Source organism: Hemicordylus capensis, chromosome 2 (assembly GCF_027244095.1).
Source record: "Hemicordylus capensis ecotype Gifberg chromosome 2, rHemCap1.1.pri, whole genome shotgun sequence".
NCBI lineage: Eukaryota > Metazoa > Chordata > Lepidosauria > Squamata > Cordylidae > Hemicordylus > Hemicordylus capensis.
The window spans coordinates 398,371,478-398,393,654 of record NC_069658.1 but is presented as its reverse complement, the minus strand read 5'-3'; the positions used below and the strand labels follow the sequence as shown (position 1 = coordinate 398,393,654).

Sequence of the window (22,177 nt, the reverse complement as noted above, 5' to 3'; positions counted from 1 at the left end):
GCATAATTCTGTGAACCCACATCAAAGCGGGAATCTCGGATGCAAACCATCTTGGCATGGGTTCACATAATCATGCTAATGTCGATAGCCCACATTAAACCGGGATTCAATTTAATTCTGTTATGTTTTTACTTAAGAGACTGTTTTCAAAAAACAGTTGTAAGTCTGAGGACTGCCTGTAAAACTTTTCTCATCCTTGGATGACAAGCTTCATCCATCAGAATGCCCTCCTGTACCACCATTGAATATACAGGAGTCCAGTCCTCATTCCCTAGATTGGTGAGGTAGCATTTGGTCCTCTGGCTGGCAGCAGAGCAAATACTTCTGTTGGTAGGTCCAGTTCACATGACCTGTGGATATACAGTAATGCCAGTTGGTTGAGTGGATCTGCAGCCTTCAGCATGCACTGAAACTATTGTGCAGTTGCTTTGCAGCTGCTCAACTTTCATTCACTTCTTATTGTTAGGTTTTTGACTCATCCCATCCCAGGGACTCAGATTGTGTAGCAACGTCAAAATCCAACACGAAAAAAACCAGCAATAAAATATCTTTGAAACACTAAAATACCATGTCAGCATTACAATTGCTCCATATCCGATTAATCATGTCTATTAAAAGGCTATCCTAATAAAACATAAAAAATAAAATCCTATCCTAATAAAACATATATTGTAGCACTTGCAAAATATATCCAAGGTTAAACATTGGAGACTCAAGACTTGACTTACAGCTCACCACACAATGATCATATCACACCGCAACAAAATGACCAACAATAGCACTTAGCAATAGCACTTACGTTTATATACCGCTCTATAGCCGGAGCTCTCTAAGCGGTTTACAATGATTTAGCATATTACCCCCAACATTCTAAGCGGTTTACAATGTAAACTTCTGTAAACCTCTAAGCGGTTTACAATGATTTTTAGCATATTGCCCCCAACATTCTGGGTACTCATTTTACCGACCTCGGAAGGATGGAAGGCTAAGTCAACCTTGAGCCCCTGGTCAGGACTGAACTTGTAACCTTCTGGTTACAGGGCGGCAGTTTTACCACTGCGCCACCAGGGGCAACAATCATGTTGACTGGTGCATTGAGAATGTCAATTGAGTTGCAAGTGGGCCACTAACATGGAGAAGGAATGACATGATCACTACATAGTACTAAGCCTGCTGCACAAATTCATTTAATCCATAGTTAGAGCACACCAAAGCACATGAATTATCTCTTAGATATGCCTGATCTCTAGTATGGTGCACTTTGATCTGCTTGTGGCACTAGATAATATCTTTATAATATAAATATATGGACAGGGGTGCCATTTGGCATGGGCCTGGGGGGCCCAGGTGCATGTGCCCAATCTCCTAGAGGGCCCTATGATTTTCCCCAATGGAAAAGAGGGATTCTTTTATATTTCCAGAAGGGATTGAGCTAGAGCTCTAAAAGTTTTCACAGGTGTAGACTACATTATCAGGACTCTATGTATTGATTTTGAAGCAGATCAGAAGCAGAGGGTATAAGCTCATTAGGTCCAGGGTCCAATATTTACAGCATAGTAGGCCAGTCCAGTTCTGTCTTATAACCAAGAGACAGGAAATTTCAAGGACTACATTTAGAACCTGCAGTAAACTGCACGGTTAATTGAACCTCTCCCAGATGCTCACGTTCTCACAGATATTTTGTTCATTTGCTTAGTGGCTGCAGAAAAAGTACATTAAAAAGCATTATGAGTACATTAGAGAGTTCCAAGGTAATGGAGAAAAAAAGGCTGTTTTTGTCTTTTTCTTGCAGTTATCTGTAGAATCCAAGGGACAGTGTTGTGGTATGCAAGGACAAGGCAGTGGGGTGGAATCAGTAATCATTAATAGTTTAATGAAATAGGTATTATGTACAGAGAGGCAAGTGCAGACTGCTTTTCCATGCTCTTGCTGCTGGCTGTTTGTTAGACCTGCCTCTACTCCAGGACTAGAATAAAAGTAACTAAAGCCCCATTCCAAAACTGGCTTGGATTAACCATGAACACCACATTATCAAATTCCAGATCAACTAAAGAAAAAAAAAAGCAGTACTTTGTTTCTGATATTGGTGCGCAGGGCATCCTGAAACCATAGTATGATTTCAAAGTATGCAAAAATATACAGGAAGGATATTTAAACATTGCAAGCTTTAGATTCCGACATAAATTAGATCTTGGAGTTGTACTGTTAAGTGGCTAAATTATATGCAAAGTGTCTCAGTGATTAATACAGTTGCTATTTTATATTTCTTTCAAGGTTGTCCTAAGAGGAGAAAGGGTGCTTTCATGGAGATCTCAGCTCTTTGTCAAGGCACATTTCTAAAACTGTTTACATATATATTGAAGACTCTGTGTGTGTGTGTGTGTGTGTGTGTGTGTGTGTGTGTGTTGTTTGTTGGTGTGAAATAAAGTCATACTTCCCAATTACCTACAGATACCAAATCTTGCATACACAATCCTGCCACTGAAATTAGATGAATGCCCTACTTTGTACACTGAAATATGGTAGGTGAAAATTTAAATATTTTTTGTAGTTTCTAGAAGAAATTCTGAATATCATACTTCCCAATTACCTACATATAACAAATTTTGCATGAACAATCTTGCCACTTAAGTTAGCTGAATGCACTACATTTTACACCAGAATATGCTTGGGAGCACATTTACATAAGTGTTTTAAAATAGCAGAAATTCTAAATTAACCATAATATTTTATCTGTTATTTTTCTCAACAGATTTTTAACACTCAGTAATCAGATCAATACAAGCAAAGCTCACCATTCACAGCCCCAACATCTGCAGTTACACATATCCAGGTCAGGCAATTGACACCAGTTAATGATACTGCTCCTGGGGGGGATTGGCAAACACAAAAAAGAAGGGGTAGGCTGTTGGAAGAGAGACCTTATAATAAAGGAAAAACGAACCGCCTTATATGGTCCTCAGACTTTACACCTCTGAGTTTTAAGATCAAAAACATTATTCGCCAGGAATGGCGCATTGTTAAAGATATTCCAGGTTGCTCATTACCACCAATTTTTGCTTTCAGAAGAACTAAAAATATTAGAGACCATTTGGTTAAAGCTGATATGTGTGTTACTCCAGCATCGCATGTGTCTCCACTAGGGTTTTATCGTTGTGGCCATTGTGCCGCTTGTTCTTTGGCTGTGGAAATTGATGAAATATATATTTCCAGGGAGAAACGGATGGTCAAATTATTATTCTTTGCCAATTGCAGCAGTAAAAACATCATTTATATGATCACATGTCCCTGTGGTTTAAAATATGTGGGCAAAAGCACTCGGGCAGTGAGGACTAGAATTCTTGAACATCGCTCCAGAATTAAACATATGGTTTTGGAAGCACCTCTGATGGAACATTTCAGGAGTTTCCAACATTCTCCTGAAGACATCAGATTCAGTGTAATTTACAAATACCAACCACGGAAATTTGGGCATGAGAATGTAGACCAATTACTGCTAAGAATGGAATCCACTTTTGTATACAGATTGAACACTGTTATCCCATATGGGCTTAATTTGGCATATGATATGTCAGGGGTCTTGTAATTTTTTCATCTTGCTATATAACTACTGTAGAAGGTTGGCTGTATATATCAGCTTTACTGATATGAATTTGGTTCACATTTATCATCTATATATGGGAGCTTTTTGACCTACAATTAGGAAGAAGATGTTATATGTTATATATTATATGCGTCGTTGTAATTTACAACATTTGAAATAATTCATTTTAGAATTGTTATTGCAGATAGTGGTTTTTGCAATTTATATAGTTAACTGTTAACACTGTTTCAACAGCATGATATATCAACGATCTGAAAAGTAAAACAAGTTGCGTCCTTCAGCTCACTGCTTTGGCAGTTTTAGCAGGATGATAGTGTCAACAATTTGAAAAGCAAGATAAAGCTGCATCTTTAATGAATGTGGTGATAGTATACAGCTGGTGCCTTAATGTTTTCATCATTCTCTTGGGAGACCAATTTGTAGGTGGTTCCACCTGATTAGAAGCATCTTAATTGATGCCAGACTATATATTCTCAAGCCTTGAGGCTTGGCAGTTAGTAAGCCCCCCCCCAAAAAAAAATATAAGAGGAAAGGTTGCCTCTATAAAGATTGATTTTTGAGCTATTATTGCTATTTAAGCTCAGAGAGGAGGAAAGGTGGTATGTATCAGTTTGTGTACAAGGTGGAGGATGTTATTAACATTATTATGATTATCTATGTAAGTCCTTAGTCAGGAGACTCGCTAGTGTTTGTTTTATTGTTACAGAATGGTTGTGTTCTCTGATGAAATGGGCTCAAGAATCCCGTGAGGGATTTGACAGAAGGTTTGGATGGCTTGCTTACTTATGATATGAAAAAAAGTAAAGTACATAAAGATTTTTTAAACCACTATGTAAGAAGGAGTTTAATGAGGGTATGGTTAAAATATAAAAATTGGTTAGAACCAAAAACTCCGTTATGGATATCTCCGAATGAAGCTTTATCACGTAAAGAAGTAAATATGCAGGTGTCTGGGGGTATTTATAGAGATCTGTTGCATTTTCATGGAAAGGATTGTAAGTTAAAAACTTTAAATGAAATACAAAATGTGGTAAGAGATTGGTTTCAGTACTATCAGTTAAATGAGATTTATAAGAAAGACCTTAAAGTTGGATTTGAGGATCAGATTTTGAATTTTGAGAAGGAACCATGTCAAGATGATGAAAAATTAATTTCTAAAATGTATAAATTGTTACTTTTAGAGGAGACGAGAGGAATTGGTTAAAACAACTATGATAAATTGGGCTCAAGATGTTGGACATAATATAGAAATGGCAGCCTGGGAAAAGTTATGGAAGAATGATTTAAAATTCACTGCTTGTTATACTTTGAAGGAAAATTATTATAAAATGATGTACAGATGGTATTTGACACCAAAAAAACTGGCATTAATGTATAAAAATGTTTCAAACAAATGTTGGAAGTGTGGGGATTCTGAAGGTACTTTTTTCACATGTGGTGGACTTGTGGGAAGGCCAAGGCCTATTGGGACATGATATATAATGAATTAAAGAAAATATTTAAAGTGACATTTGCTAAGAAGCCAGAATCCTTCCTGCTAGGAATAACACAAGGAGAAATTTCTACAAATAACTTAACTTTTTTCCTGTATGCTTCTACGGCGGCTAGAATAACATATGCACAGAAATGGAAGACTAATGAATTGCCTTCAAAAGAAGATAGGCTGATAAAAACTTTGGAATATGCAGAGATGGCAAAACTTACAACACTGATAAAAGATCAAAGCTTAGAACGTTTCAGGGAAGATTGGAAACCTTTTTTGTTGTACTTAAATAATTATTTTCCTAATATGGACCTTACAGCTGGATTTGAAGTTTGAAATGCAGGTTGGGTAGACTAATGGTTTTTTCTTTTTTCTTTAAGCTTTAAATTTGTGTTTTTTTAATTAATATTATAATAAGGTAAACTTTATAGTTTTTATTTCACAAAAAGAGGTGCGCAGGAAGTCCAATTGTGTTTATTATGGATGTTATGATTATTGTTAAAAATTAATAAAAATTTAAATTTCAAAAGAATCCCGGGTTAGCCTATAAGGACTCTTTCATAGGACATTTTCCAGCTTGGCAAGACTTCATTTTCACTTAAGAAGAAGTTCCTGTCCTTTTTTGTAATGCTATATTCCTCAACATGCATACTTAGACACTATCTACAATATTAGTGTTACTGTCACTCATTTAGGAATTTTCATCATTGTCAGAGTTTTCTCATTTTTTCATTATTCTTCATATGGACTAGTATACATTTTTTATACATTCAGGCTGTTTTTTTGCAATATCCATGTGCCTGTTCTTATGTATATTCATTCCTTGTTATGACATTTGATCTTTTTCAATGAGTTGTAATATTTGGTTATATGCATGTGCAGATTTATCTGCTAGATTGTTGCTGCTACTTCTAGTTTCTCTAGACTACTGATTGGTATGGTTATTCATTACCCTAATATAGCATCTCAAGGATTGTTATATGGACATATGTGTCTTGCCTTTTTCCTCCATACAGATTTCTGGCTATTCATGCAGTACTAGCTGTGTTTCTGCGACTATTGGCAATTTTCATGGTCCCTGAGTATCCACTTTTTGCACGGTTTCTTTCCTTATCATTTTTTCTCCAGTTTGTAGGTAATCAGCTTTTTAATTTGGAACCTGCTGATTACTTAAGCAGTATAACATTCCCCAAATTTAGACGTGCATTATCTCTTGCGCGTCTTAATGCACTCCCCACTGCTGTACTTGAGGGAAAGTTTAAAGGGATTCCATATTCTTCCCGCCTATGCCCTTGTGGCTCAGGCGTATTGAGTCCACCACCCATGTTGTTTATATTGTGACCTTTACAGATTAAATCTTATCTCACCTTTTTTGAAGTCTTTTCCTGGCCACTCAGATGAATTTTATCTTGATCTATTGCTGTCTAATTTTAATGCTATGAGTACTAATCCGGTGGCCAAGTTTTGCTATATTTTCTGTAAATCTCGTACTGCTTTTTTATGATGATCTTTTGTTCTGGTTGATGACCGAAATAAAGTTACCTATCTATCTATCCCTGGAGGCTGAAGCAGTGCCTTGAAGTTGCTGGTTGAACTTTTTGAGGGCAGACAGATTCACATTGTCACTGCTAGAGTGCAAATTGTGTCTTATTGCACAAAAAGCATGCATTTACTTGCTTTTGGACTGGAAAACACACTTGTTATGTAGGAGACCTAAAATAAACTGACTGCTGGAAGATCAAAGTTATTGTAGCACACTTCCCACTTCCCTGAGTGGTGAGAGAAGCCCCTTGGTTTGCTGCTACCTGGAAGTTTGGAAGTGCTTCCTGGGTCTCGTTGCCTTTGGAAACCAGAGATCTCTAAAGCCTTGTTGTAGTATTTGATTTATCTACCAACATACAAAAAGTAGAGGCAAACAGCAGGAATTTCTGCAAGGCATAAGATCTCCTAACTCCACACCAGATCCCAGAGAGAGGACCTGCACCTTCAAGATGCCTTCAGAAACTCCCAGCACTCTCCCTGCCTCTGTCGGTTCCAAGCTAAAAACTGCTGTTTCTTCTCTCACACATACCCCTTACATCTTTCCCCTTCCCTTAGGTTAGGGGAGCAAGGTGTCACCTTTCCCAAGCTCAGATAGATACTCTCATTAAAATACAGAATCTCCCAACTATTAGCTATCATTAGTCAGTGTGATTAACCAGCAACTTACCTAACAAAAGGCATGATTAATTCAGCAGCTTAATGTGACTCACACACACTTTTCACATGTGATAGTAAAATGGTTTCCTTCTGGCAAGGATTCTGAGAAGGTGGTTATTATATGGTTTGGGAAGATGTGAAAGAAATATTGAGAAAGGATTTGCTCATACACGAAGTATTTTGAACAGGGGTGTAGCTATAATTGAGCAGATGGATTCAAAGAATGTTGGGGTCCCCAATCCCTGAGGGCCACCCAGATGCACCCTTTCCTATTTTCTTCATTATCTCCCTCACTCTGTGGGGCTGCCGGGGAGAGGGGTAAACATGGGCTAGACCGCTAGGTATGCTCCTGAATTTGAAGCCACCTATTTCATTGTTACAGCATTTGCAGGCCAGGTTAGATTACTATGGTTGCCAAGGTTACTGTATAACAACCAATGTTAATCTTCTGGCTTCAGGTTCAAGCAGAAAACTCATTCATTCACTTACTCCTCCTTTGTTGTTTTCTGCTTTGTTCCTTTAAAATGAAAGAACTGAGCATAAGCTGGAAGAGAGGTTTTAACTCACTGTTCTTCCACAGAAGGTATCAAACACCAACATTTACAAAGGAAGAGAGAGAAACATCCTCGCCAAACTACAATTCCCAGGATTCCCAGGAGCTTTGATAGTTATGTTGGTTAAACACTGCTGGACATTTACAGCATGGAGATAAAAATTGTGGTTAGAGTATTTGGAAAGTGCAAGTGAAGTGCAGCACAAATACAATCCGGAAGTTTAAAAACTGGATCTCCTCCAAAATCATATTTATTGCACAAAGACATAAGCATACAGAAAGGCACTTATTCCATTGCGCAGATATGGCAAGAAATGTCTGTATTTTAATTGTGTGTATTTTAATGATTGTGGGGATGGGGAGGGAGGATCCTGGCATGCTGTTCTCTGATATAAAGTATCCAGGTACAACATTCCTTAAGGCAAACAGCTGTATGCATGAAAGAATACATTAAAGAGAGTGTTGTCAGGTGTCAGGATATCAGAACTGGCGCATCCAGACACATTTATACCTGGGGCCAGCTTGCCGAAATGTAAACAAGAGGGAACAGTGCACTTCTGGCAGGCTGGGCAGGGGATGGAGATGGGAGCCAGACCAAAACAGGTGAGATACAATCCAAAAATTGCAGTCTTCCTCTGAGTCACTGGCCACTCTTTGCTGGCTGGGTGCTTTCTTTCTCACCCTCACTACAAGCATGGGAAAGAAAGCACTCAGCCAGCAAATGAAGTGCTGGCTGGGAGTGGGCAAAGGGCCGTTTACCTCTCCTTCCCGGTATTGGCCATGCCCCCTGCTCAGTGTGTATAGGATGCCAACACAGGGGACATGGCTAGCGTGGCTGCTGCCAAGCCCAATATGCCCCTAGCTCGGATCCTTAGGAAATTCTTGCTTGCATCTCACCTGAATCTGTTTGCTTGTAATCAGAGGCGCTCTTACCCCTGGCCTTTGGGGCCGAGGTCCAGGGCCTCCATATCCCCGGGGCCCCCAAATCCTCTTTAGTCTGTCCTGGGTGGTGTGGACATTGTTGGCCTGCACTGTGCTGGGCGGCCAAGTGTGATTATGACCTATGCTGGGTGCTTTAGAGACAGAGTGGGGAGTGGGGGAAGAAATATGTGGGATGGGAATATGTTAAATTGTATGTTGAAATGATTCTGCTAAAGCATATTTGCATAAATATACCAGGTTTATATTCTTACATTCTTGTGAGTTCAGTTGCTGTTTGTGCCCTCAAGAACCCATCTGTAAAGAAAATACTGCGTGTGTCACAATGTGTGTGTGTAGGGGGATGGTTCTTACCTTGCCGCGGTGGGTGGGGGGGCCTCCAAAGGCCTTTAGGCCCAGGTTCCAAAATTACCTAGGTAATTACCAAAATTACCTCTGCCCCTGTGAGCCCCCAAATCCTCTTTAGTCTGTCCTGGGTGGTGTAGTTTGTGCCCTCAAGAACCTACAGTATGTGTTAAAAAATGATGCAGTGGGGGGTGGGGGTGAGGGGCTCCAAAGGCCTTTAGGTCCAGGCTCCAAAATTACCTAGGTGTATCTCCAGTTCCAGTCCTCCTCTTATGTGATGGCTGACAACATTGAAAGCTGCTGAGAGATACATCAGAATTAGTAGTGTCACACTCCCCTGAGCTTCTATTGGCATGTGAACCTAAGTGAGCAGAATGACCAAGGCAGTTTCTGTGCCATAACGAGGCCTGAAAAACAATCCAGACTGAAATGCATTCAAATAATCAGTTTCATCCAAGTGTGCTTGAAATTGTATAAATTTACTGATGTTAGATATCACAAAATGACCTCTAAGATTAACGCAGAGTCAGAAATGCACATGACTCATGAAAAAAGGCAGGAACAACTGAGACAACAGATGACCAAGGGGCTTTTAAAAAATACAGAACTATTGTTTGTAATTTCACGGGCTCTTAACTCAGTCTACAAGCTAGTTATACTGGAATACTTCTTTTTTAGACTTATTTCAGTCCCACTGCAAACAATCATTTTAGATACAATTATTAAGTCATAACTTGCTTGTTGACCACACTGCTTAGTTTCACAATTTTTAAAAAGTTTAAAAAGGCCTTTTTGCCTCTCTTAGCCTGAGGCAGAATTCCCCATACCCAGAGCATCCATACAAGAGTAATCCAGTAACAGAACACAGATAAGAACATAAGAAGAGTCCTGCTGGATCAGGCCCAAGGCCTATCTAGTCCAGCATCTTGTTTCACACAGTGGGCCATCAGATGCCTTTGGGAAGCCCACAGGCAATAGATGAAGGCATGCCCCCTCTCAATAGATCTTCATCTTCAATAGATGAAGGCATGTTACTTCCCTGCAACTGGTATTTAGAGGCATCTTGCCTCTGAGGCTGGAGGTGGTCTATAGCCCTCAGACTAGCAGCCATTGATAGACCTGTCCTCCATGAATGCATCCAATCCCTTCTTTAAGCCATCCAGTCTGGTAACTGTCATATTGTGGCAGAGAATTCCATAGGTTAATGATGTGTTGTGTGAAAAAGTACTTCCTTTTGTTGGGCCTAAATTGCTTGGCACTCAGTTTCATGGGATCACCCCTGATTCTAGTGTTATGAGAGAGGGAGAAAGAGTTCTCTCTCTCCACCATGGCTGTTCAACTTCAGCCCCCCAGCTGTTTTTGGACTACAACTCCCATCATCCCCCGCCACAGTGGCCCATAGCCAGGGATTATGGGAGTTGTAGGCCAACATCTGCAGGAGGGCTGAAGTTGAGCAGCCCTGCTCTACACCATGCATGATATTATAGACCTCTATCATGTCTCCCCTCAGTTGTCTTTTTTCTAGGAGTTGTAGCCTTGCCTAGTAAGGAAGGTGCACTAGGCCCCTGATCATCTTGGTTGCCTGCCTTCTCCAGTTCTATAATGTCCTTTTTGAGGTATGGTGACCAGAACTGTACACAGTACTCCAGAGGCGTAACTATAGGGGGGCAGGGGGGGGACGTGCCCCAGGTGCCATCTTTTTGGGTTACGTGGGGGGCGCCGCCATGACCCATTTTTTTTTAATACAAATTTCTCCTGCTCAGTGCAGCAGCGCTGCAGCAGTCAAGGGAGCGCGTCGGCGCCCCCTCCCCCACAAGCGGTCCCTTCCGCGCCGCCCGCGCCCCCCCATTGCTTTGCTGGTGGCCAGTCAGTGGCCTGGCTTGGCGGCGGGCGCCTTTCATGCTGCTCACTGCGCCTACCCTTGGCTGAGGTTCGCTTGCTCCGTCGCTCGCTTAGTCTGGAACAGCCAGAAAGAGGCCCTCTAGTGGCTTGCCAGCCAGAGGGTCTCTAGTCAGTGACGCACGCACGCGCGACTCGGACGGCGTGCCGTGCGTACGTACTCCTCTGTTCGCCTGCACGTGGTGGCGCGGTCGCCGTCGCGGAGGAAAGTGTGGTTGCTGGGGCTGGGGCTGCATTGCAGCAGGCGCAGGCAGGACGACGAGGACATACACGGACACCTGCACGGAAGAAAGGATTTAGCGGCGGGCGGGTAGAAGCAGCAGACCAAGTGTCAGGGTGAGAAACTGAATGAGTTGCAAAAACTACAGAAGCCACATGTGGGGGAAAAAACATATTAAATAATCAGGCTTTTATTTAGCTGCCCAACTATGGTCTCAGGTGCCTAACAGGTGTTAATGTTTGCATTATATGCTCCTCTCTCCGCCCCAAAAGAAAGAAAAACAATCATAAAGATTCTTTGGCACTCAATCTTAAATGCATGCATGTATATGGAACTGAGAGTCAATTCCCACAGCCTGGGTAGTACAGCAGTGTGAGTTGACTCAAGCAGTGTAACATAGCTGCCTGTGCATTGTTACAAGGTGTTTCAAGAGAGTTTTACCATGAGTTCTGCTTGCTGGCATGCTCGTTTTTGCACTGTGAAAGCTTGCCTTGTGATCTCAGTTTATGCTGAAGTGCTCCTATAACAGCTCCATCTCAGAAAAACCTGCAGTGTTAGCTTTAACAAGTGCCTGTGGTATCCTGCTAAAGACACAAAGTTTGGCAAGAAAAATGGGGGAGGGGGTTATATGCCAGGACCTTTGGAGATATTCTCTTGCTTGTGAGGAAAGTATAATGTGGTGTGTATCATCAATCATTGCATCATAATTCTGTTGTTTGAGATACAAGCCAACTCCACAGGGTTGTTGTTTGTGAGGAAAAACCTAAGTATAATGTGGTGTGTATCATCATTGCATCATAATTCTGTTGTTTGAGATATAAGCCAACTTCACAGGGTTGTTGTGAGGAAAAAACACATGTGTGTCAGTCAGATGTATGCTGGGGGCGGCAGCGGGGGGGCGCAATTTCAGTGCTTGCCCCGGGCGCCATTTTCCCTAGTTACGCCTCTGCAGTACTCCAAATGTGGCTGCACCATAGAAACATCCAGGGTAGCAGTGCCATAAGACAGGAGCAGGAGAGGCAAGATGCAACTACTCCAGAGAGGCCTGCAGACAGGAAGCAACTGGTAAAAACAGAAGCAAGCAGAAGATACAGAGCACTTTCCAAGACATCCATGGAAGCAGTCAAGATTATCAGAATGTGAGCCCTCCTTCCTAAGCACATTGGTGTCATATGTTATTAATATCCACTCTGACCTGCAGTTCCTAAGAGCTCAAAGAGAAGAGCAGCTGAGAGCTTTCTCAAGACCACTGGTTGCAGTACTGAAAGTCCCTTGCCCATCAGATAATGACCCTTGCTTACTGAATTACCTGGCAAGTCTTGCACACTATGTCACTGAAACAGTGTGGAGATCAGCATACCAACACCAAATGCCAGGATGGATGAAAAGACTTCTTAACAAAAGAGAATTGTAGGAAAACAGGCTGTTTTATGACATCGTAAATCAATCAGCAATTAATTAACAGCAGTCATTAGAAGAGACGGTTTAATTCTTAGCAAAGTTTTAATCAGGGTGTCACAAACATAATGTGACATAATATTAAAAAACCAATTGGCCCATAATATAAACATAATATTAAAAACAAACAAACATAATATTAAAAAACCAATTGGCCCTTTTGGTCCAATAAGATAATTGATTTTCCAGTCCTGAAGAGGCATTTGGTTGGGTTAAATATGGTGCTGTTGGTTGCAATGCAACCCACTGTGGGTGTCACATTATTAAGTCAATTATCTTATTGGACCAAAAGGTCCAATTGGTTTTTTAATATTATATTCATGTTCCAAATATTTAAGAAACACTGCCAAAGCTGGAGGAATAATTCCCATTTGTTTCAGTGTAATGTCTAATTCAGTGTTTCCAGAGACACTGGCCAATGTATGCTACACAACTTCCTCTGAAGTACATGCAGCAAAAAGTTTAAAGTTATCTAAAAACCAAAGAGTTAAATCTCTCCATATGAGATTTAAATTTCCTGGTTTTGGAGCTGACTTGATCCCTTATGTGCCAGAGGGACACTAGGCTAGAGGAGGAAAGGAAAGGGGGGTGAGGGAGGGAGGGAGAGGTGTATCTGTGTTGGGAGGGGCAATATGCCACAATTTTATTTGAACTGTGAGGGGGCTCTGCTCTGGGTGCCGACAATGAGGGAGGCTTGGGTGTTGTGCGCGCGGGACAGGGCCTTCTCTGTTGCTGCCCCCAGACTCTGGAATGCTGTCCCAGTGGCTATTCACTCCTCAGTCTCCATCACAGTTCTTAGAAAGCTCGTGAAATCCTGGCTTATTACCCAGGCTTTTATATAATTAACTCTACAGCTGCTGCTTTGTATTTTGAATTGTTATATAGTGCCTGTATTTTAAAACTTTTTAGTCAGATCTATGTTTTTATGTTTTAGCTTAATATTTTAATTGTGCAATTTTTATAGTCTCTCAATTTTTCGGTGTGAACCACCTTGGGATTGTTTTAATGAAAAGCAATATATATATTCAACAATCAATCAATCAATCAATCAATCAAAATGTATGTGTGCTTCCAGATGCAAATGGGAGGGGCTATATGCTGCAATTTTATTTTCAGAGATGAAAGTTTGGGGCAGTGTACAAATTTGATAGATAGATAGATAGATAGATAGATAGATAAAATGTATGTGTGTCTCCAGATGCAAAAGTCAACACTTGTTGACTGGAATTGATGTTTTGGTACTGAATGGAACTGACATTTTCCTCAACAAACTATGGATATATAGCCCCTAGGTATCTGCTGGGTAGGGAATTTTACCCTTGCAGTTTGGTGTCTCTGGTTTATGTCTGCTTGCTCCTAGGAGTCAGAGGCAGCTGACTGAGGAAGAATGCTGAATAGCTGTAATTGGCCAAGGGAGGTGTAAGAAAAGGAGAAAAGAGAATGGCATCCTTGGCTGTTATGCATAAGGGTGCTATTAAGAGGTGAGCAGTGACAAGAGATGAAAGCTTGTAATGCCATCCAAAAAAGCCTTTGAGGGCACAAGAGGGCAAAGTGACATAGTACTGGGAAGGGCCTAGTGCTGTCTTAGGTGACACTCACAGACAAGCTTCTGAAAATGCAGTGGAACTGGAATGACTCACTGGTGCTTGATTTTAGCACTAAGATGGACAAAAAGCTGAAGAAAAGTTGCATATTAAGAATCTCCCCCCCCCCGCCGCCCCCAGGGATGCGTACTAGGCAACCAATGCCTAGGGTGGCCATGCTTTTTGGAGATTAACCTGCTCAGGAGGAAAGCCGATCTAAGGGAAGAGAGCTGGTCTTGTGGTGCAAGCATTAATTGTCCCCTTTGCTAACCAGGGTCCAGTCTGCTTACATTGGAATGGGAGACCACATGTGAGCACTGTAAGATATTCCCCTCAGGGGATGGGGCCACTCTGGAAAGAGCATCTGCAAACTTGCATGCAGAAGGTTCAAAGTTCCCTCACTGTTAAATTTTGCGTTTCATCTTGCTTTTGGCTAATGGGCGATGATGGTTCTGCATTCCTTTCGTCTGTGGGCAAACTGGGCAAATAGTTTCTGATTCTGAAACTACACTAGTGATTGAGGTAGGTCTAGTCCTAGCGCAGTATAGGTCCTGCTGCTCTAATTATTATGAGGCATCTCCTTAGTACTGAACTGAGCTTAGTTCTGGCCTGGACGCCCTCCTTCCTGCTCTGCTTTTCTTCCTTGTCTATTCTGTTTCTGGTTCTTACTTGTAGGCTTCATCTTTAGTCTAGCTGCCACAGAGATCTGAGGCTTTAGTTGTTCAAATCCAGTTTTGCAACTCATGGGCTCTGGCTCTGGCTCTGATCCAATCCAATGCCCAGCATTCTGTCCACTTCCTTGGCCCACAGCGCCTCTCATCATCCTGATGGAATCCGTGCGTGTTTTACAGCTCCGTTTTCTGCATGGCTTCCCAAATGCCCACCCAGTCCTAGAGCCTCCCTGATCCTAGCTGTTGATTCAGAATCCTTGCTCCATGGCCGGCTGCCATCGGCTCTCCCCAATACGGTCTATCCCTAGACTAGTTTTTTTGTCCCTCCCTGGCCCTTGTTCTGATCATATCCCCTCCCTGCCGCATGGCTTTCCTAGTGCTGCTGATCTAATCTTGTGCCCACCCCTTGTCCTCTTTCTCCGGTCCCAGCGGCTCTTCTGACCCCACCCCCGCCCCCCGCCCGCGACTCCTCTGATTCCTCCTCCCCAGTCCAGTGTCCCGACGGCACCTGGCTGGTTTCACACACACTCACACACACACACACTGCATCCCATCTAGTTCTCCAGAACAGACAACTCGGCCACCAGCCCTCCACTCCTGTCCTGGCTGTTTGGAGTCCACTTCTTCCTCGCCTTGTGGCTTCCCTGGCCCAGTGCCCAAAGCTATTTGTCGGGTCTGGCTCTGCTGTTCCGATCGCCGGGCTGCCCGCCTGCCCACGTGCTCCGTCTATCCTCGACTCGCGCGCTCTGCCGAGGAGGCGCTAGGACCCCGTCTGGCCCCAGCGTCGCGACTCTTCTCCTTGGCTCTTTCTGCCTGTCTCTGACGTGGTCTACGGACGAGCTGGCTACGCGGCTCGGGAGCTACAGGCGGTAAATCGCCCCCCAGCACGGGAGCCGCCACAGGACCCACCACCGCCTCCCGCGGCGACTGCCTGAGAGCCGAACCGTCGGCCGGAGCCGGGCGCAGCCGGTGTCGCAGCGCAGATCCACACCGCCCGGGACTCCCAGGTACCGAAGCAAGGCGGAGCTGTCCGCCGCCCGCGGCGGGAAGATGCAGATGCCGGTCGCTCCTCGTCGCTTTGGCGCTGGCTGGGTCGGAACCTCGCCCGGGGAACTCGCGCAGGTCGGGGCTCTGCTGGCGGGTGAGGGGGCTCGGCGGGCCCCAGGGCGGTGGCCGCCACCTGCTTGGCTCTGGGCGGACTCCTCCCGGGAATCGGGGCGCCAGCCAGATGCGACTACTGAGCGCGCCGTGGAGCTCCTCTTGGCGGGCTTTGGCCCTTTGGAGAGGGAACGTGGGGACGGGAAGGAGGAAGGGAGGGAGAGAGACTGTCTCACGCGCTTTGAAAGTAAGTGCGCGAAGCAGCAGGGTAGGAATGAGGGGGGCTGGACGGACCCCGCCCCCTTGTCCCCCTCCCGCCTCCCCAACTGGCTGCTGCCTTCCAAAGATACTCCCGAGCAAGGGCTCTCCGTCTCCGCCTCAGCCTCTCTAAGTGATGCTGAGAGGAGGACGATGGATGGAGGCTGGCTGCTGCCTCCGAGAAACAGCGGGCGGCGGGCTCAGGGGGAGCCGAAGAGCTCGGCGCGCATCATTGTCGGCGTCCAAGCGCAGCGCAGCGCCCTTTCAGCCCCATCTAGTACTCTGTGCTGCACACGACGTCCGTCGTCCACGCTCTCGTGCAGTCGTCGTCATCGCCATCATCTCCGTGATGATGATCCGCCGCCTCTGCTCTCTCCCAGTGCGCCGCCCGCCCCCCTCCCAGCCAATGTCACAGTGACCATGGCGCCAAGCGACTGGTTCTGGTGACCCCCGGGGGCTCCTCCGGCGCGGCCCCTACTAGCTCTGGGCATCGCGACTATGCCGGGCTGGCTGACGCGTCTTCTCCTCTCCTAATTCATCCATCCATTATTCACCCGCGCGCCCCTGGCCAAGTTTGATCTGCTTTGGAGAAGCTGAGTTTGGACCACTGCGCTTTCTCATCTGTTGTTGTTCTGTCTGTCTGTCTGTCTACCTGTCTAGACGGACTGGGAGGCTAGGGTTCCGTCGCTTCTAGTGGGGCGTCCTCTCAGTCTGCTGCTGAGATCGTGCCTCCAGGTGTGTCCCGGCCTCTTTGAAGATCTCCAGAAAGGCCTTTGTAGACTGTGGTGCTCAGGGGTTCAATATGTTGCAGATCATGGTCATGCCAGATATCTGTGTTCCAGAATGAGAAGGGCGGCTCTCACATGAGATCAAGGGCTCATCTAGCTTCCCACTCCCACCCCCCACCTTACACTTCATTGGGATTTAAAGTCTGGAAGGGCCCAAAAGAAAGGAGTGGGTGATGGTGAGGGTAGAAGCTGGGGCACAAGCAATCTCTTGTATGTGTGACCTAGGCTGTGGGGAAAGGCAGGCAAAGGGAGAACTGAACAACTGGGGTTTAATGTGGAACAGATATGCCAGGGGCTTTGCTCAAACCTTCTTGAAAGTCATATCCTGGAAGCCTCTCCTCACAGTATTCGCCTCAGTGGCAGTGTGCTCCTCAGGCAGACCGCTGTGTACCTGAGGTGGGGCATCAAACACCAACCCCCTTGTGCTTACCTTCCTCCCCCTCTTTCCCATTTTTAAATGGGAGAAGGAGAGTGTCTTGCCACTATGCTGGCACCCCAAGAATCTGCTACCTGCGGTGACCACCTCACCTCCTCTCATGGAAGAGCCAGTGGTGAGAGAAGCACTTTACATGTGCTCAGAGCCTTGTGTGTACTGCTGCTTCTGAGCTGAACCCTGGCATTAAGCGTTTCAGGACTGAGCCTTAGTACAGATAACATTTTGGTGATGACCCTTAGATCCTCTCATACTGTCATTCAGCTGTGCGAGGATCCACTCCAGATCTTTGGAAATCCAAGATCTGAGAGAGCAAGACTAATAAAATGGCAAGATTATCCCCTAGTACAAATGAAAAAAACAGTTGTTGTTGTTCTGCTGTATACACAGCCTGAACTATGGTTTTTTAAAAAGTTCAAACCTAAATGGTTTGTAGTCATTTGACTTTTTTGTTTTAGTCTGTCTCTTTACTCAACTTGGGCCTGATTCATTTGCTCCAGCTAGTGCTCAGATCTTTGTTAATGACCTCATTTAATCCAATGTTTTTTGACGGATCTAGGACATTTGCTCAGATTTGAAATATCTTCCTGGGCACTAGCTTTATAAACAAATGTTAGGGGCATCAACCATGAACTGAAGTTAATTTCTTAATTCTTATTTTGTTTCTTCCGTGCACTGGTCTTTAAAAAAGAATCTAAGCAAGTATTAATGTTTAAAGGCTGTCTGTCTCTTCTTTGGATTTTCATCTTATTTTGTCTCGAGCTGTAGCACTGATGCTTGCTTATTAAGGAACATTCAGTCTGACATCTGTGTTGATGCTTTTCTTCTTCTTCAGTGAGTATAGCTGATATTAGATTGCTTTTTAGCTCTATATTACAACTAATTAGATTGCAGCCGCCTCGTCCTCCTGTGTATGTTTACTTGGACATCTCATTGAGTTCCATAGGGGTTCCATGCAAATAAGTGTGTGGTGTAATTACTGTGGAATTGCAAAGAAGCCATTTGAAAATCTTATGGAGAGCCTATGAATTAACATATTTTTGAGGTAGTTGTTTATTATTAAGACTGTTAATTATCTATAATAACAATAAATAAAAATAGAAATGAAGGAGAACAACAAAAAAAAACCCAAAAATTGTAAACGTGTGGATTAATTGGTTACGAGGGTGATGCTGGAATAGACTGCTCTTGCTTTGATGGCATACAGAAGGATCTCATGTCTAGGACACACCAGGTTTGGGATGCTAGGAGTGTGACTCCTCACCTTCCTTGACACAGACTGCTCCTGCTGAAGGGTAAATTCTCAAGATGTACTTTGGCATAGCTTGGGACACAGTCTAAAGTGCAGCTCTGCTCTGTGAAGTGACTGTAAAATGACACCCTCACTCAACAGATCTTCTTGCGGGGCATTCAGTTCTTCCCATGACTTGATTTCGGATCAGGCAAATATTTGTGCACGTGAGTAACCTGAGCTTCATTTGCAGCACCCTCCAGTTCAGAGTGATCACTGCATGCCTACCAGTTACTCATCTGCATGGATGTGTGTAGCAGGCAGCAGAGCCTTCCATTTAAACTATTAAATGACTTGCTTATTACCAGATCACAGCATCAGGGACGGATTGACTCTTTAATCTCTAGAGCTAAAAGCATGAGTTCATTTTTTATATCATGAAATATATAGCCGTTACAACTTCTGGAAGGCTTTAAATCAATACACCAACAAAGCAAAACTAGCAAAAGAAGGCATTGCATTCTATTGAATCTGGTGCATCTGCAGCAGAACTGGGCACTCACTCCTAGTAGCCTTTGACAGGCAATCTCCCTCCCTCCCTCCATGGGAACAGAAAAGCCTGCAGTCAATTATTCATGTAGTCAGAAAATAGGAGACAGCCTGACTGTCAGTTCCAGGCTGAATCTGAGGTGGTGGGCCTGGCAGTTAGGCAACAGCACAATATTATGTTGTGATATAAAGGCCAAACTGTGCCATGTCAAACACATTATTGGCACCAGTTGTAGCTTCTTGCCGAGGCAAATAACAGCCACAGGCTGGATTGGGACAATGCCAAGGACCAGGGGTTACAACTCCCCTCTCCTCCTAGGCCATGTTTCTGATCCCTCCACTTTGTGACTGCTACTTAAAGTGGAATAAACCAAGCATACAGGGGCCAATGGCATGCTTAGCATAATGTGCAACCTGGCTCTAACACACATGTATGGAATGGTTGTTCATCGATAGTCAAGAGTCAATGACTCTTCTTGAATTGTGTCTTTAGAAGTTTGTTCTGATTAATAATCTCCCACTTTTCTCCAGGAAGACAGAAATGGCAATAATTGTCGATGGGCTTTTGGAGGAAGAGTTAGGGAGACTTTGGCAGTGGCTTGTGAAAGCCCTTTGCATTGCACATTCAAGCCCCTTATTTAGGGTCTGAAAAGTTAAGACAGCAGTGGTGATTTTGGTGGTGCTGTCCAGAACCTGATTACCTGCCTTCCCTGATACACAACCACTATTCTTTATATTCCAGGTGTCTTGGTGGATTAGAAAATATTTATTATTTTAAGTCAGCCATAAAGTTACTGGGTCTCCTTAGATAAGCCACCCCCTCTCAGTCCTTCATCTGCAATATGAGGATAATGAGGGGGGTGGCGGCGGCGGTGGTGGCGGCGACACATCTTACATGGCTATTGAAATGTAAAAGCCTGAGGATATGCTGTGGATGTCGAGAGGAGAGAGGGAAACTGAGTGGGTTGACAGAACAAGTTGGGGTTGTTCTCATGGGCAGCCAAGCCCAAGCTTAAGCGGGATCCTCATGGATCCTGGCAGCGCTGTGGCGCTAAACCCAGTGCCATAGTCTGGCTCAAAGGCAAGGTTAAGGGTGCAAACATGCCCTTAACCTCAGCTCTGGGATTATGTGTCAGTTCGCGCTGACACAGAGATGGGCATCTAGAGTGCCCGTCCCCTGGAGGAATCCCCCAGTGCACTGCACTCCGTGCGCGATGCATTCTGGGATTCTCAGAAACTAGGACAACTGTTAAGAGAACTGTTCCGGAGCATTGGTGGAACACCCTGAGATTACTTTTGGGCTTCTGTGGGGGAATTAGTAAGACTATAATGAATAGTCTGTTGCAGAATAAATTTGTACAAAGTTTTGGTCTGGAAATGATGAGAGAGAAAGAGATATGGTACAAGAAGATTTATTTAGGGGATAGGGGTACAGGAAGAGAAAAATAGATTAAGCAGGCAAGAAGGCAATAAAATTAACTAATGATGCAAATTTGGAATCTCACGAAGAGGTATTTTGGCTTTTACAGAATCAGCTCAGGGCTGGCCTGAGAAAGGGCCTGAAGAGCAGCTTTAGAATTAAAGAGAAAAGAAAAGGGGACGAGGAGATTAAGGAAGATAGGCAATTAGTAATTGTAGGGTAATGTGCTTTGGTTGATCTCCTCGTAGGGTCAAGGTGTGAAGGCAGGGAAAAGAAGAGATAAACATGCCACTCACTAGCCAGGAAACCAGGATGGCATCTGATTCCAAGCAAAGTCTGGAGGTGGCTGGGTCTCTAGGGTCCAATTCTTTGGAGCCAATTCTTTGGCAGCCAAGTGTAGTGCATGGTTTGGGTCTGGAGACAGGCCCAAACAGGAGGCTGGAATCCAAGCTGGAATCAAGGTTGGAGCAAAAGCTGTAGCTGATGGTATAGCTAAAGCCAAAGCACAATGTTTGTTGGCATTTGGGCTAGAAATAGGCAAAATCATAAGGGTCACACCTCCTTGCTATTGGGGCTGACATCCATGGTTGAAAAAAGAATTCATATTGCTTGATTTGATCACTGGTAGGTGTGATCTTGATGAACAATAAAGTAAAAAAAAAAATTGAACAAATTGTATGGGCTGAAGTGAATGAGCAAGCTCAAAGGTTATCTGGCACACCAGGAAGATCTTCCAGGTGGGGAGATAATAATTCCTTTGATACCATTGACTTTTCCCTCTGGTCCATGCCAGGCCATTAGTGCAGCGATAGTGGGGTGGGAGTGCTCCGCCTTTTCCGAGTTCCTGTGAAGACAATTAGAAATGATATCAAAAAGGGAGTTTTACTATTCTCTTGAGAAATAGGCTATCTCCTTAACTCAGCGTCTGCTCAGGCAGCTTCCATCTCTGAATACACCTTGCATTCACTTGTTATACTGACCTTGAGTAATAGTTGCCCCATGTTTGCTCGGGCTAAGCGACTTTCGCATATTGAAAAGTACACCACCTCGAAATGTACATATCAGGCGATATAGAAATTAGATCAATAGATGTGTGATGAAATGTGTGCATCATATTAACAGTCAGCACTCCTGCAGAATGCAAGCCATGTCTTAAGGATGCTGATTGTTACTGTTATATTTGTCTGTTTTTGTATGCAATGCAATAACATGCATGTGAGGTGGTTCCCCTTTACACAATTGACCCGAAAGATGGTCTTGGGTGGGGAGAAGTGAAGGCAATGCTTCAGCAGTTTCAAATTATATACCTGGTGCTGGGTGTACCATTTTAGGCTGTTGGTGGGATACTGAATGGTTGAATAATTTTTCATATTAAAACAACAGCAGCAGCAGTCTCATATGAGCAAAATGATCATTTCAGGAAGAAGAATGCTTGCCTAGGTTTCT

The 22,177-nt window shown here is 43.9% G+C and overlaps 1 protein-coding gene across 1 annotated transcript in view; it reads left to right on the top strand.

Annotated features, from left to right (window-relative positions):
• Nucleotides 1-15,712: 15,712 nt before the first annotated feature.
• SLC16A3 (solute carrier family 16 member 3) overlaps nucleotides 15,713-22,177 on the top strand; it is a 51,489-nt gene continuing 45,024 nt past the window's right edge. Inside the window, exon 1 of the mRNA XM_053304139.1 lies at nucleotides 15,713-15,961. The gene's annotated coding sequence lies outside the window, so the exon portion shown is untranslated. The remainder of the gene's footprint in view (nucleotides 15,962-22,177) is intronic.